Source organism: Ictidomys tridecemlineatus, chromosome 2 (assembly GCF_052094955.1).
Source record: "Ictidomys tridecemlineatus isolate mIctTri1 chromosome 2, mIctTri1.hap1, whole genome shotgun sequence".
In the NCBI taxonomy this organism is placed as follows: domain Eukaryota; kingdom Metazoa; phylum Chordata; class Mammalia; order Rodentia; family Sciuridae; genus Ictidomys; species Ictidomys tridecemlineatus.
This window is the reverse complement of record NC_135478.1, coordinates 152,462,707-152,476,580: the sequence shown is the minus strand read 5'-3', so window position 1 is coordinate 152,476,580 and position 13,874 is coordinate 152,462,707.

Genomic DNA, 13,874 nt, shown 5'->3' with positions numbered 1-13,874 from the left:
AACTAGGTGTGGTGGCGCACACCTGTAATCCCAGGGACTCAGGAGGCTAAGGCAGGAGGATTGCAAGTTCAAGACCAGCCTCAGCAACTTAGCAAGGCCCTGATCAAATTAGTGAGACCCTGTCTCAAAATAAAAAATAAAAAGGACTAGGGATGTGGCTCGGTGGTTAAACACCCCTGGGTTAAACTCCATGTACAAAAAAAAAAAAGTTAATGAAGATTTCATGATGGGGAATAGTTAGTAAATTCAGACACAGGAACTATATATTTTGTAGTTATAGTAGGAAAAATGAAAACATCGCATGTTTAAAAAAAAATTTAATGTGACCTGGTTGCATCTCCTCTGTATAGCAATAAAATTTCCAAACTGAGAGTGTTACTTTCCATAGTAGTTATGTGTGTGTGTGTGTGTGTGTGTGTGTGCGCATGTGCGCGTGTGTGAGTGCGTGCATGCATACACATGCAACATACATGCATACTGTAACATAATGTTCTCCTGCTTCACTTCTGGCTTTAGTGACTGATGTGGGGATGCATGACTGGCTTGGTGAAATTGGGTACTTAGCGATACTCAGACCAGATGCCCACTAGACACAATGCCAAAGAAAAATGTTGGCACCTTGTTCTTTTGGAGAGGTGACTGAATCTGATGATTCCGTGACAAGCTGGTTTGAGTCTGGGTAAAGTCACAGTCCATAAGCCCTCTGAACCTAGCAGATCAGGCAGAGGCTATTAAGCACAAATAGTTGGAATTTGTAACCCAGCCATTTCTGTGCCATGGAACACATAAAAAGCCTTCTTTTTAGTCAAATGTCTAGGTGAGATCAGCCTCTGTAGGGAAATAAGAATGGAAGTTTGGAAGGGAAAAATGTTTAAGTCCTGGATCCTGGAAATGTTTGCAGGTCAAACAAGAGGGCATAATGGGGAGCCCAAGAGCAGACTTGGAAGAGGTTTTCTCAGTGTCAGACAAAGGGAAACAAAGGAAACTGCATACCCAGAAAGCCTAGAGCATGGGCCCAGAAAGGAATGGACAAGGGGCCACTGGTTATCTGATCATAATAAGTCTTGGATAACAACAAAACGGGTGCTGTAGTTGTAGGCCATTAAGGAAAAAAAAAAAACATTATCAGGAAATAAAGAGAAATAGAAAGGCAGGTAGAATGAAATACTGGATCATGTGAACCTTCCTTCCTTAGCATTTTCCCTTCTTAGTATTCAGCTTTTGGGGATGGTGACATTTTGGCTATATCCCACATCAAAACTGTGTGATGATAGGAGAGCCATTTGAGCAAGAGAGTGAGCTGTTGTCATTAAAAATGAAGAATATGGGGGAATCCAGGACAAGTGGGAATGGCTGGCATAGATCCATCCGGAGGGGATGTTAGCTATTCCTGAATGGGAGACAGAGGGATAAAGGAGACAGACTTGTCACTAGCTGGCTGTGCTGACAACTAAAAAAACACACAAACACAGAAATACTTCTTTCAAAGGTTAGGGACGGCTCAGAAACCTCAGGTGTCAGCTCCCATGCTGGAAGGCCAGGGGAGCAAGGGAGGCAAGAAGCAAGAGAGAGAGCACACCTGAAATTTGCCTTTTTACTGGGAAAAAGCCAGTCATAGAATATTCCACCCAAATAAGGCAAGGGATTGGGTTCTGAAGGGTGGAGTCTTGTGATCAGCAGATTGACTGACATCTTGGAAAGCCACACCCATCTCACGGGCTTTGCAGGATCACAGGCAGAGCTAGAGGAAAGGCACACCTACAGCCCAATCAGGCAGTAATGGCAGGCCAGTCCCCTCATGTGCTCAAATGCTCATAGCTCACACACACAGCTCATGAGTGGTCAGATACCCAGGAGGGGGAACTCTTGGACATCCATTGAAAGTGGTCCCCTCTGGGCTGACAGGTTCCACTAGGGATGTGCACATCCTCCTCTGCTGCTCCTCTACCAATAGGGTTGGCCTATTTTGTGATGGAATGGCTCTACCCCACTTCACCAGGAGGCAGAGTCCTAAGGGCAAGGTTATGACAACAGTTTTTGTTTTATTTGGTAGGCTGATAAGTTGCCTTTTGTTGTTGTTTTGCAAAACAATTTCTATTTCTTTTCAGGCTTTTTCCAATGTGTTTGGAAGCAGAAGAGAAGCTGTTAGGAAGAGAACCGCTGAAGAAGCTGGGAGATGCACATACATGGAAGGGAAGCCTCTGGGCCTGGGAAGAGATGGGATTGGATCATTCAAGGAAGAAGCTGATAGATAAACATGGGTGTGTTCTGCCATCCCACAAATATCCATTAAGTCCCTAATAATGCTGGGCCGGAGCTTGGCACTTGTGTTAAGTTCAATAAAATAATAGCTTAGAGGCTAGAAGAAGTTGGAATAGTTTTAGGGACTGAAGTTTGACTTTCCATGAAGAATGAACCAGAGGATAGATGGATGAGAGTCTAAAGGACTTGTAGTAGGACTTTAATGTCTGCAGAGTTATCTAGTTCATATGAAGATATGAAGAGAAATTAAAACCAAACCAAGCCCGGAAATACCTTCTAATGATAGTGGGTCTAGGAAAAAGGGCAAAGCTCACCGAGATACCAGACTCACAGGTCCCTTTCTGCTCATTTCCTCATTGGTGCTAATAAGAACACAGTTTCTGAATTCCCAGAAGGGAAAAGAAAAGCTAGATTTGCAGTTGAGTGGAACCACAGTGTACCAGCACGATCAGGGACCTATTTGTAGCCCCAGAAGCCAATGATATGAATTTATTCAGCCTCCATTGTTTATAATTCTTGCTTATATTTGCTGTCGTGTATTACATAAAATTTACACCCTTTGGGGATGGAAGAAGTTATTTTTATTTATCCTTCTTTGTTAGCTGTTTCATTTCACAATAATTAATCAAATCACCAATGCAGCATCAACTTGGGGAGGAAGGATTATTTGCTTTATTTGGCTTTTCTAACAGGGTATCTCAGAGGCTGAGGACTCTGTTGTAATGTGGGTCCTCTTATTGTATGACAGGTTGCAATTTTCTTGTAATGTTCAATGTGGTTCCTCTTGATAATTATGCTAAATTAAGTAGTCTTACACATTATAGAAATGTATGTTAAGATACATTAGCTAACATTAAAAATTTTAATTAAGCTCTGCAGATTGTAGAGATACACCATTAAATAAGAATTCACCTGAAATTCACAATTTAGTTATAACTCTATGCAATTCAGGCAAATTCCTAATAGAGAGGTTGGGGATATCCTCAACTTCCCAGCCTTGTCTGTGACATAAAATTTTATAATGGGTACTTAGGTCACACATAAAAGAGAAATGCCCGGCTGGTTTGGAATTCATCTCAGATTTCCTCCTTTTTCTAGTCTGTCCTGCTGTGTGTCTTTCTTCTCTTACTGCTCAAGTACCAGTAACAGGGGAATGGGCAGAAAGGCAACTTGACAGTTCCCGGGAAGTCTTCGTCGACAGGGTTGAAGAAGGAAAAGAAAGAAGCAGAGGGCCACACAATCCTGCTGACAGCTGGATTCGCTCTGCCTGGCGGAACAGGGATTTGTATCGGTGTCAGCTCTGTGACAGCAGCTTTTTCTGTAGGATTGGATGTCCTGATGACTATAAAAGAAGGAGACCTAGAAGACTATATCCTGCCCCTCATCCGGGGGTCCTAGTCCTCTCCACCCTGGGCTGGGCTTGTCAAGGTGCTGAGGCTTCACTGAGGGGCTATTGCCACATAAGAGGGTGCACTGTCCTGTCCCAGCAGGAGAAGCCTAGTAGAAAACATGGTACTGAATTTAAAGGCGACCACAATTTAAAAGGATTAAAACATCTGTAGTATGTTGATCCTCTGTACTAGTTAGGGATTTGATTGATTGATTGATTGATTGAAGCAGCTGGAACAATGTTGCTCTTCCTTCTGTCTCTCAAAGGTGGGGATTTATTGACATTGAAGAAGCTCACAGTACCTACGGAAGAGCCCAGCCCAAGATCCTGGGCGCAGGGCGGGCCTTCTCCGGGACTCTATAGGACCGGATGAGTGCACTGGTTTCTGGAGCCATGACATGGATGAGACTCAGCGCCACCGCTCCAGTGTGCAAGGTCTTAGCTGGGGCCCACATCCCAGGCTCAGCTGCAGTTAGAGGCCCCCCATCCCACATTGGTCAGTGGTGGGCAGGAGGTCTAGCCCAGGCTGACCTGGGGGATTATCCCCTGTGTTTCAGAGCTTCCCGGAGGAAGGGCACTTGCTCTAGCCTGGCGATCACCTCGTCACTGTCTTCCACAGCAGTCCTCTCACTGTACTCCACTCTTACCACAAGCTCTCCCCGACCCTAGGACTGCCCACTTGGCAGCTAAGGACCAAGGTCGAGAGCTGGAGATGCCATCGTGGGCGTTCCTCCTCTCTCTCCCCTTCCTGACCCACACTTATTGATTTGAAGGTGCACTTAGTGCTCTTTCCCTGGGTCTAAAATTGCTGTTATGGTGTCCCCATCATTTTCATGGAAATAAAAGGTCTCACTATCTCTGAGAGCTGCACTTGACCATGGATTCTTTGCTGCCTCATCTTCTAAAATCAATACAAGTGTTTTATTACTTTTCTCCTTTAGTAGCTCTGCACAGCTTTTGGAGTAAAACCAACACTGCATAGGGCTTATAAGCCCTTCATTATCTGACTCTTTCCTATGTATTGCCTTGCCTTGCCAGAGCCACTCAACTGTAAGTTTTTCACTGTTTCCTGAACTTGCCTGCTACTTTAATGACCCTCAGACCCTCCTTCTTTGTGTGCATTATTTCCTGTTTCTGATATTTTCCCTTCTCTCTCACTATTCCATTTAGGTGAGTACAGATGCATCTTGCAAGACTCAACATAAAAGTCATCTCTTGTGCAAAACATCCCTGATCCCCCTCAACCCTGATCCAACAATTTGTTTAATTCTCCATGCAACTAGTGAATATTTATTTTTAAATCCAAGTCCTCTTTGGGACTCTGAACTCTCCAAGGAGCTCTGTCTTGGTCAACTCTATAATGCCCAGAACAGAATCATCTGTGTTGTTGGCTGGGCATTAACAACCAAGCAGGCCACCCAAAGCATGTCATGTCTACCTGCCACACTTTTTAGCACTGGTCTTTCCTAAAACATCTTATTTTCACAGCCACCATACCGTTGCATAATCTGTGGGTGAGAGGCTCCTGAAATGGCAAATATCAACACTCATTTTGTTACATCTTGAGGCATGCATTTACATAGCTGGCATGTATCTCAGTCCGTAGAGTCACAAGTATAAGAATATCAAGTGTAGTATTTTCTCAAAGCTGACTTAATTCTTGAATCTGCCATCAATCCTGCTAGCTGGGAAATTCAACCCCCTTCTAATATTCTTCTGAGACAATTTATTAAGCAACTACTATGCACAATATATGTGGAAGATACACAGTTGAAAAGAATCTATCTGGATAGATACAGATATAATTGCACATTATATAAACTCATTCCACAGGATTTGAAGCAACACAAAACTGAATCAGAGAAAGATCTCTCTTATGCATGAGTAGAGATACGAACATATATAGGACCTATATGAGTACATACATACATACACCTGCATAAACATGAACATGTGCACGTATATACACACATATATTTTTAACTGCAGAAAAATATGCCATATATCATTTGTGAGAAAGCATCATAATTTAGTGTGAACTTTAAAGAAACTTCCAAGGGAGCAAAGCTATACATTTTCTATTAATTGCTTTTTTAAAAGGAATTTTCAGTTAAGAAGATTAACTCTCTTTAAGTCATTTGGTTTTCATGCTTTCTGTCATACTCCTCTTAGAGAAGCCCAAACTATGGATCTGGAAATCATACTGCTTCTAATGGAAATTTGAAAATGACCTTCTCTCTGTTTTACTTAAATAAATTTAGAACCCATTAATTAAGAAACCATTGACTTGACCTTTTTTTTTCCATGTCATTCAGTTGGACTTAAAGATGATTTTTGGTTGAGTCTTAAGAAGGAATATTACCAAACTATGATGCATTATGACAGATTTAAGATGTTCTAATTCTTTTTTTTGCCAGAAAAAATAAACAGAGAAACTAATCTATGGTTTTGGAATTACCAACCACTTTTTCCTTTATTTCTTATCATCTCTCTAAAGATTTTTGCGGTAACAATTGTGGTTATCACAAAAAAGGAAGAAAAAGTTGAACTCTGTCATCTATATGAATATTATTTTGGTCAAAGTAGGAATTTGCTACATGAATAAAAAAATAATAAGAACACAGAGTATTAGGAGAGTTCAGATAGTTTTTTAGATCATAGCTGATCAATCAGTCACTTTTGTTGTTGATGATGTTTAGCCCAGTGGTTCTCAAACAGGGGTAATTTTCCTGTTTGCTTCTGGAGGCATTTTGGTTAGTCACTCTGGGAAAGGGGCACTACTGGCATTTAGTGGATGGTCGTCAGGGATACTGCCAGACATCCTGAGATTCATAGGACAGCAGAGTTACACAGTCCCAATGTCAATGGCCTGAGGTTGAGAAACCCAGGTTTAGCTATACAATACTTCCCTAGGATTCAAAGTTCTCCCCCATTATTTATTTTCAAAAGCAATCCTGGAAGGCCACCAGAAGGAAGAGATTAATGTTGTTTTGGCACCCTAGAATCCCACCTGTCTCCTTTAACATTTGAGAAAAGTGTGAATACAGAGAGAGAAAATCACTTTGTCAAAACTTTTTTTTTTTTAAACAAAATGTGACTTTGCTGCAAGTTTAAATGCCACCTCTTTTGCCATATCGGGTAACCTGGCTTACTCTTTCTCATTTGGAATGTTCCTGTTCCCTTGGGCTAATTCTCTCTCTGTATTTTAAAGGATGTTTGAGGAGATTTTTTTTTTAATGGTATGGCCCCAAAGTGGTTGCTGTACCTTTTCAGGAGTGCCCCTGGATTTCATCTGGAATCTAGATTTTCCTGTAGATTTATTCAGTCTCTGCTAAGTGTAGCATTTTGCAATTATTTAGTAGAAGCAAATAGATTAATAATAAAAAGGGGAAGGGAAGGATGGGGTGCCCTGTATCCTGTGGAAGGACAATGACAAACTTCTCATTTATCTTTATTTCTTTTTATTTTTCATCATTTATAAAAGTTCTTTTGCAGTGCAGGGAATCAAACCCAGGACTTCCTGCGTGATAAGTGAGCACTCTACTACCAAGCTACATCCCCAGCCCAGCAAAGTGGTTTCCTATTAGACTTTAGTTTGTAAAAAAATATTTATAGACTACTTGATCCCCCCCAGCCTCAGTACTGGGGGTTGAATGCAGGACCTTATGTATGGCAAGCAAGCACTCTACTGCTAAACAAGCACTATTCTGCTGGGTTATACCCCCAGCTCTTTATAGAATACTTGGAAAGATGCCAAATTATTATTATTATTCCTTTGGGCACCTGTTACAAGTTAAATTGTGCCCCCTCTCCCCATTCCCAAAAATCACATATAGAAGTTTGAACTTCTAGCAATTAATATTGTAAGTATTATTTGGAAATTAGCTTATTATAGTTCTAATTAATTAAGCTAGGATGAGGTGTGCTACAGTAGAGCAGGCCCCTCGTCTGACTTGCTCTTTTGAAAAGGGAAAATTGGGACACAGATGTGTACACAAGGGGGATGCCATAGGAACATGAAAATAGCCATCCATGACCCAAAGAGAGGTGGGGAACAGATCTTCCTCTTGCAGCCCTGAGAAACAACCAACTCTGCCAACACTTCAATTTCAAAGTTCTGGCCTCTAGAACTGTGAGAAAAATAAATTCGTTGAAGCCACCAGCTTGTGGGACTTTGTTCTGGCAACCCCGGCTAATTAATGCAGGCTGTTTTGTATTTTGGTCCAGTCCTTGGTGTAGGTTCTCTGGATTCTCATAATGTTTGAATTAAGTCGAGCTGTATTTCCCAAACATGAGTCACCTGGAGATCTTGCTAAAATGCAGTCTGTGATAGATACAGTCTTGGGCTGAGACCTGTGATTTGGTTTCTATCCAGCTCCGTGGTGCAGCCTGTCCACAAGCACCACTTTGAGAAGCAAGACCACACAACCCCCTGAGTAGCAGGAATTGCGGCTTTTCCATCCTGACTTCATGTTATGCAATGTATTATATTAGTGTTTCTGTGAGTGGGATCTGGACATTGACTTTTAAAAAGCCCTTTAGTAATTCTAATCTCTAGGCAAGTGTGAGAACCACTGAGCTAGGGCATGATAAAATTGGAGATTTCTCTTCTGTCATCAGCCTATTGACTTGATGAAATGGAGTCAGCCCACCACTGAAAAAGAGGTCAGTACGATTGGAACAGAGAGATGAAGGAGAATAGTAATGTGTGTGGAGGGGTGCTGCAATACTGACAACATGGGCATAAGAGGGGCTTACCCAGCCACTGGGGAATCATCCTAAATATCCATGAATGTAATTCTAGTTCCTTGACTCCTGAAATTGCTAAGAATTTCACTTGCCTTCTCTACATCCAAATCCAGAAGTATTTTCTGAGCACCTATACTTTGAGGCTCAGCAGTGGGTTGGGGTGGGGTGCTGTTGCAAAAGATAGAAAAGGCCTGGGGTCTGCTTTTGAAGAGCTTTGATCATACAAAGACAATGGTGCCTAATGTAGGTTGATGGACCAACATCAGTACCACCGATGGGAAGGATTACAGGATGCAGAAAGAAGGATTGCAATATAATAGGTACAGTCAGCCCTCCATATCCGTGGGTTTCCCATCTGAGGATTAAAGCAACTATAGGCTGAAAATATTTGGGTATGTAATGAACATGAACAGACTTTTTCTTCAATATATAATACAGTATAATATTGTTATGATTTGGATATGTGGTGTCCCCCAAAAGCTCATGTAGGAAACAATGCAAGAATGTTCAGAGGTGAGATGATTAGATTATGATAGTCTTAACCTAGTCAGTGGATTAATTTACTTAAATGGATAACTAAATGGTAACTGTGACAGGAAGGATGTGACTGGAAGCAGTAGGTCACTAGAGGAGTGCTTTGGGGTTTATATTTTGTTCCTGGTGAGTGGCACTCTGTTTCCTGGATGTCATGTTCTAAGCTGATTTCCTCTACCATGCTCTTCTGCCATGACAGTCTAACCTCACATCAGCTTGGGCCCAGAGCTATGGAATCAGCCCACCACTGATTGAACCTCTGAGCCCAAATAAACTTTTTCTCCTCTAAGTTGTTCTTGTGTATTGGTCACAGCAACATGACCAATGGATTTACATAGCATTTACGTTGTATTAGATATTATAAGTAATTTAGAGATTATTTAGAGTAAACAAGAGGATTGGGTAGGCTATATGCAAATACAATGCCATTTTACACATGGGACTTGAGCACGGCAGGTTTTGGTATTCAGGAAGGGGGTCCTGGAACCTAGCCTCCTAAAACACTGAGGAATGACTATATTTGTTCAATCAGTCTGTCAGCCACACAATAGAATCTATTTATATTAAACTTACATAACTAATATAAGCACTTAGCTATAAAAAGCATCCCTGAATTGAACAGGAGCATTTTGCTGGATTGGAGGCAACAGTTCTTCGGTGAGTGCAGAAGAGGGTGTCCTGGGGTCCTTCTGCTTATGATACTTAAGCCCTTTGCCTCATCCACGGCTCAGGACAGAAGCAAGCCAAGCTGCAGCCCCAGTAGTCCACCTGCCCCCATTCCTGGTGGCTTTCTCTGTGCCTGGACCCTCCCACTGCGGTCTGAGTTGACCAACCAAGACAATCCCAGCTTGCGGGTCAGACCCACCAGCTCACCATTGCTCCTTCTCAGCTGACTCTCTTGCCTGAAAACCCTTTACTTCTTTACCGGTCTGTTTTGCCAGAGTTAAAAATGGATCATAGCTTCCACAGAAAAGGAACTAATGGTATGTGAGTGGAGGTCTAGCATCGGGACCTTCAGTTTCCCATGAAGGAAACATTAGGACTAAATTATATAGCGGAGGCCGAAACTTTGCTTTTATTTATCCTTTTCCTGTTGGGGCCCCTATACAGTAAAGAAATTATTTTGTTTTTCTTCCATAAAATTTTTAGCATGCAAATTGAGACAGCTCTATAGGGGCACGACGACAGCGTGGGGGGTTAATGTCGCATAATTTGTCTAAGCAGCGAGATCGGAGAGGCCGATTATTTAACTACATTTCCTGCAAGGCTTTTTTCTTAGTGGGATGACTCAGTTCCACATAAGCCCACAGTAGGGGGATCTCACTTGGGACAATTATATTGAATCATGTGCCTTCCCCAAACAATTTGCTCTGTGGGGAAGTCCCAACTTGTGCCTGCCATCCTTTCACAGAACCTTATTTTATGCTCTTTGCCTCAGTGGGAGAGGAAATGGATGTTATCACTGTTGTGCCCAGAAAGAGCAATCTATGCTAGATACACATCATTTGAAGCAGACCAAGGGATTTCGTTTTTTTCTTTTAAAAGAAAGCAGGAAGGCTGCTTGGTGCCATGTGTATTGATACATAGTTGTTATAAAGTAAATAAACGGGGATGAAATCATGGGAGGAGAATTAAGTGGGGGCGCTTCGCGAGGCGTCCTGGGTAAACTGCATCAAGATGAAGTCTTCTCTAAGGTAGTACCGGTCCCTGGATAGCTTGTGACCAGAAATTAATGGATGTACATGCAACACTCATTTAATTTGCCTAATTACAATTTGTTCACACCCGAACCACAGGGCTTTGTTACAAACGATTCCCCAGCTCAGTCCACCCGGTAGAGGGTAAAAGCATTGTCGCTCCAAGTGGTTTGTGGGGGAAATTTACATAAAGTATCTCCCTCACCAAATTATTAATTGGCTCCTGGGGAGGGCCTGGTTTCTGAGGTTCTGTTAATTACTATTCATGTCAAGGTTAAACAGCTGCCCCTGGTAAGCAGTACCTGCTAACCCGCCTGTGCCCCTCTGTGCTCCTGGCTGTCAGCAACATGTTTACATTCACAGTTAGGGAGCTCATGTCAACACATCCCTTCCACGAAAACAACAGAGAATGTTGCCTTGACACTGTTTATGCTGATCGCCCAAGGTTGTGTGGGTAGAATGTCAACAAGGAGTGGAGGAGGCTGGGGGTGCAGCCTGTTCTCTGCGGGCCTCACACAGTGTCAGGCAGTGGAGTCTTTTCATGGAGATGGAAAGTGAGCTCTTGGATCCCTTTTTTTTTTTTCTCTCTCTCAATGCCAGGGCTGCAACATTGCTACTCCGGGTTAAAATATATTCTCAGCTCATCTCAGCAGCTATTAAAACTGTGAAGCATTCTGGTTTGTTTGTTTGTTTTTGTTTTGTCTTGTTGATTCTTTCTCCCAGTCCCATGATCCACAGGATTAAAAGAGCCTTTGGGGGAACATTATACTAAGATCTGTTACTTTGTTCTGCTAATTTTTCTGTCAGTTCTTATTCTAAGTGTACCAATATCAGTGAATTACAGAACAAGCTCTTAGGGCAGGAGCAGTCCCTGCTACATGGGCTATGGTCATGACTGCCACAGATGTAGGCATGTGGATGTTAGTGATTCTGATGTGACCCTCAGGTCCTATCAGATCTCTCCAGGTCCCCCTCTGCAACCTACCTCAAAGACAGTGTTAGACTAGTTCAGGTGACTGAATAGCCAGCCCACTTGGTCTTTTCTACTTCTTTCCCAGGCTAAGGGACACATACTGCCCAAGCTGAGCTACCACTGCAATTGAAAAACCACATTGCTTAGTTCATAGCTCATGTTCCGTTTAGCCTGCTGGAGAGAGACCAATTTCAACAGCAAGAAGAGATGAAAAGAAAGAAATTAACCTAAAAATTTACTTTAAAAAGAAATCAAGAAATGGTCTAGAGCAGAGATTTGCAAAATAAAGCACACAGGCCAAGTCCAATGCCCTGCCAGCTTTTTAAAATAAAGCCTTGTTTGAATACATCATGTTCATTTATGCACACATGGTCTGCTCTGAGCTGAGATTGACCTATGTTTAATATGTCGGAATGCTTATGTTCAACCTCAAATCCCCAGTGTGACTGTATTTATAGATGGGACTTTTTAGGAAGCGATTAACATTAGATGGATGGGGTTTAATGAGAAAGACACTTCGGCTACTCCCACTCTGAATATAGGAAGGACATGAGCACTCAGTGAGGAGGAGGCTGTTTGAAAGGCAAAGGGGGCCCTCATTAGAACCTGAGCATACTAGAACCTTTTCTCAGACTTCCAGCTTCCCAAACAGTGAGAAAAAAAAAATTTCTATTATTCAAACCAGCCATAGCTAAGGCATTGTCTGCAACTGCTTTTCTGCATGTCCAATCTGAGTAGTTGAACAGAAACTATAGGACATGAAAGGCCAAAAATATTTATTATCTGACTCTTTATCGAAGAAGTTTCCTGACCCCTGATATAGAATGCCACCCTTCAAAACCATGTACAGAGAATACAACTATTACATCAATAAGGGGAGACTTCAAGGTGTATTAGAAGCAGGTAGCAACGCAGTGACTAAACACATGAATATAAAAAGCAGTTAATACAAAGTTAGAGATTAGAAATGACAGATATAGTTAAATGTAGAGATCAGTTATTGACAGAGGTGCATTGAAAGAAGGAGCAAAACAAATGAATGTGAAATTTGGGCCAGAATTCTGTATCAATGATTAATTTAATACTGTTAACTCTTTGAAACCCAAGAATTACAAACTTAAATGCTCACAGCAAACAGGTGTCATGGGAAAGAACCTGTACTTCACCAAAATGACTGAATCTAGCCTATGCTTGACAGCCCTCTGATTCATGAAAGCTATAAATCTGGATTCTTACATGAAATCTCCCAATTTTAAAAAATTAAAAAGTCAATCCTACAGACTATTAAAAAAATTTGACCGATGAGCCACCACTTTGTGCTCCAGATTTGTTTATGCCACATATATTTAATAAGATCTAATAAAAAGTGTTTTTCTTTATTGGCAATTGAGCCCAGAGCCTCATACATACTGGGCAAGCCCTTTACCTCTATTTGGATCTCCAATCGCCCCCCTCCACTTTTAAAATTTTTGAGACAAGTTCTCACTAAGTTGCCCAGGCTGGCCTTGAACTAGCAATCCTCCTGCCATACTTTTTAGAATTGCCGGGATATGTAAAATAATAAAGAAAATAATTTTTGTTTAAAGAAAAAGAAAATACCTCTTTTGGTGACTTCCTTAGAAATCACTGGGTGCATTGCTTCTAGGGAAGCTTGAGTTGCAGATAGGTTTGGTTGCAGTATTTCCCCCATGCTATTCCAAATTTAGCCCACGGATTAACCATTGGGGTGTCACATAAGCTCATTAGTCCCAGAGTGTAGGCAGGTGTAATGTGGCGTGATGCACAAAACCCAGGAAACATTGACTGACAGGCTCTAATTGCACCTAATTGCTTCCATTTGAACAAATAGTTATGTATTTCTCTACATATGTATACATGTACACACACAGTTTTTAAAAAGTCACACTGAATAAAGCAGCAAAAACATGTTCTAGGGAATCTCTAATATGGCAGCAATAATATGGCAGCAGGAAATCCTAAAGGATACTGAATGATGATGACATCTCTCTCCGTTGGGCTGGGAAGACAGGTTGTGAAATTTGATGTCTTGTTTTTGTCTTCCTCAGTGCTGGGAATCGAACCTAGGTTCTCACAACTGCCAGATACGTGCTTTACCACTGAGCCACACACCCAGCAAAATTTTTACTGTTTCTGGCATGTCAACCTTTTTTTTTTTTTTTAAATGTAAGTTGACTTAAAAATTGCCATTTTTTTCTGACAGAAACAACAAGCAGAGAGAATAGGAAAAATATGTTTGAGCCCAAGCTTA